The sequence below is a fragment of the Rhinopithecus bieti genome, unplaced genomic scaffold (assembly GCF_001698545.2).
Source record: "Rhinopithecus bieti isolate Rb0 unplaced genomic scaffold, ASM169854v2 scaffold_36039, whole genome shotgun sequence".
Taxonomy (NCBI): Eukaryota; Metazoa; Chordata; class Mammalia; order Primates; family Cercopithecidae; genus Rhinopithecus; species Rhinopithecus bieti.
In genome coordinates, this window is record NW_016815143.1 from 217,443 (window position 1) to 220,489 (window position 3,047).

A 3,047-nucleotide genomic window follows, 5' to 3' on the forward strand; every position below is an offset into this window, starting at 1 on the left:
TTTTCAGTGGTTAATGTTAAATCACCTTTTCTAACAGAAGAGCCTCATACTTTACGATTTTGAGTTAGTAAGCTACCTTTTGCTTTTTTGACTTAGAATAATTCTGAACTGCTGAGGTGTGCTCACAATGAGGTTTCCTCTAAAAGTTACTTTTCTACTTTCTTCTGTTAGCAAAGCAGTTGCCACTACAGATTGAATGCATTTGGGCCATCCATAGGTCCCTGGTTTAAGGATTTTTGACAGGAAGGCTACTGGTTGTCAGCAGTCTCAGTGTTTTCAGGCTACGCCCTTGTTTACATGGACAACAAGGTAGTACTGGAGTGTTATAGGGTCACTGAGAAGACCTTCAATGATGAACATAGGTTTTAAATTTACCTTGGCTTTTAAAGAAATAGGGCACACTGTTTTTTCTTTACTACTTCTTTTCCTCTCTCTCTCCCACTCTTTTTTCTCTCTCTCTGTCGCTCTCTCTCTCTGTCTTGACTTACTCTCTTTGACTTGCTCAATTCACTTTCATCCTGATCTATTATGTTGTCATAGACCCAGTTCCAGTTGTTAAAGTACTGGGTCATCAGTTCTAAGGTCCTGGCCAAGGAGCCAAGCCTTGGAGATTGTATTGCAGAGGGTAAGCTGGGTAGAAATTGGGGGAGGAGAGCATCTTACACAATGGGAGAGCAATCCTCCAAGCCATTTACAAACTTGGGGCCTTGGCAAGGGTGGTGGAGAACAGGTCCCACATAACTGCCCATGTCGAAAGCTGTATGCCTAAATTGGGAGGGACACCAGGGACAAGACTCCCGGGGTTCATAGCCTACATGCCTAAGGACGCAGCATAGAACTTCCTTAGATCCCTTTGGAGATACAACCTGCTCTAATCTTGAGAAAGGAAGTGAAATTCTGAAGCATTAGTACCTAGGAGGCAGGGATCGGAGGAACTAGATTCAGAGGTAAGGAGAATTTGGGGGCTACACTTTCAAGAAAGTCATGGTCGGGACCCAGGAGGTATGGGTCAGAAAGAAAGGGGCGCACACGTGGACGACTGTTGAGTAGAGACTTCTGGCTGCACCATGATCTCAACTGGCTAACACTGGGAGTTCGGGATGACAGCTTTCTGCCTCTAGTCAGCCCTCGGCTTCTCCAGGAAAATTGAAAGCAGAAGCTGGTTCCAGGCAGACCAACGCTCCGAACCAAGAAGGGCTGGGGGTTGTTAGAAAGTCCTTTCCCAGACAGCCTCACACCTGAGTCTTAAGTGAGGCAGCCACACTAATCGTTTTTAACCTGCCAACAGGTACGCGGTATTTTCCTCCAATTCTAAGGAAGGATAGCAAGTGAAAGTGGTCCAATATTACTCACTGCTTTGGAGGTCCCTTCGTGATCGCCAAAATATTACTGAGGGGTCCTTGTTCTTAGAGCTCCCAAGATGGTGGCAGGCCACTTCCAAGATGGCAGCAAGCCTCTTGTTCTTTGATCTGGGGTTCTTGGCCTCACAGATTCCAAGTTATGGAATCTTGGGCCATGCAGTGAGTGTTATAGCTCCATTCAGCTCGATGAGGACGAACCCTGGGCACTTAGCCCACACAGGAACAATGGTGAGCCTCTAGCCTGAGTGGGAGTGGCAATGGGCACTGCCTCACTGGATCAGAAGTGCAGCAGACACCCTGCTGGATCCAGAGGGGTGGAAGTCAGCGGCGGGTCTGTGATGGTAGCAAACAGCAGTGGTGGATGGTGAGTGAAAGCTCAACTCGAGCCGTGACAAACACAGACCAGAAGAGTGTGTAGTTGCAAGATTTAATAGCGTGAAAACAGAGCTCCCATAAGATGGGAGGGGACCCAAAGTGGGTTGCCATTGCCAGCTCGAATGCCTGTGTTTATATCCTGATCATTGTCCCTCCTCCTGTGCTCTCAGGTGATAGATGATTGGCTATTTCTTTACCTCCTGTTTTTGCCTAATTCACATTTTAGTGAGCTCTCTTTACTACCTGATTGGTTGGGTGTGAGCTAAGTTGCAAGCCCCATGTTTAAAGGTGGATGTGTTCACCTTCCCAGCTAAGCTTAGGGATTCTTAGTCAGTCTAGGAAATTCAGCTCGTCCTGTCTCTCAGCAGGGATGCTTGTGTTACCCCTCTCCCAGCTCCAGACAGCTCAGCACAGAGAAAGAGACTCCATTTATTTGAGGGAAAGGAAGGGAAGAGAACAAGAATCTCTGCCATGTAATGCAAAGAATTCTCCCAAATCTTACTCAAGAGCCCCAAGATAGTACCTCTGTCAGTCTTCAAAAGCCACAGTGTTACTGGGCTTAGGGGACCACAAATGCAGCTATGGTTGCAGTGACCAAAGACTTAGACCACAATACTCAAGTCCCTTCAAATACTTGAAAAACCTTCCCAAGGAAAGGTATAAACAAACCCAGACTGCAAAGACTACAATAAATATCTAATTCTTCAACTCCCAGATACTGATGAACATCAACAAGTATCAAGGCTATCCAAGAAAACATGACCTCACCAAGTGAACTAAATAAGGCATCAGGGCGCAATCTTGGAGAAACAGATATCTGACCTTTCAAACAGAGAATTCAAAACAGCTGTGTTGAGGAAACTCAGAGATATTCAAGATAATAGAAGGAATTCAGAATTCTATCTGATAAATTTCACAAAGACATTGAAATAATTTAAAACAATCAAGAAAAAAATTAGTGAGCTTGAAGACAAGCTAATTGAAAATACACAGTCAGGCCAGGCACGGTGGCTCATGCCTATAATCTCAGCACTTTGGGAAGCTGAGGCAGGCAGATCACTTGAGGTCAGGGGCTCAAGACCAGCCTGGCCAATATGGTGAAACCCCAACTCTACTAAATATACAAAAATATTTAGCTGCGTGTGGTGGCAGGGTGCCTGTAATTCTAGCTACTCAGGAGGCTGAGGCAGGAGAATCACATGAACCCAGGAGGTGGAGGTTGCAGTAAACCAAGATCGTGCCACTGCACTCCAGCCTGGGCGACAGAATGAAGACCCCATATAAAAAAGGAAATGAAATAAAAGGAAAACA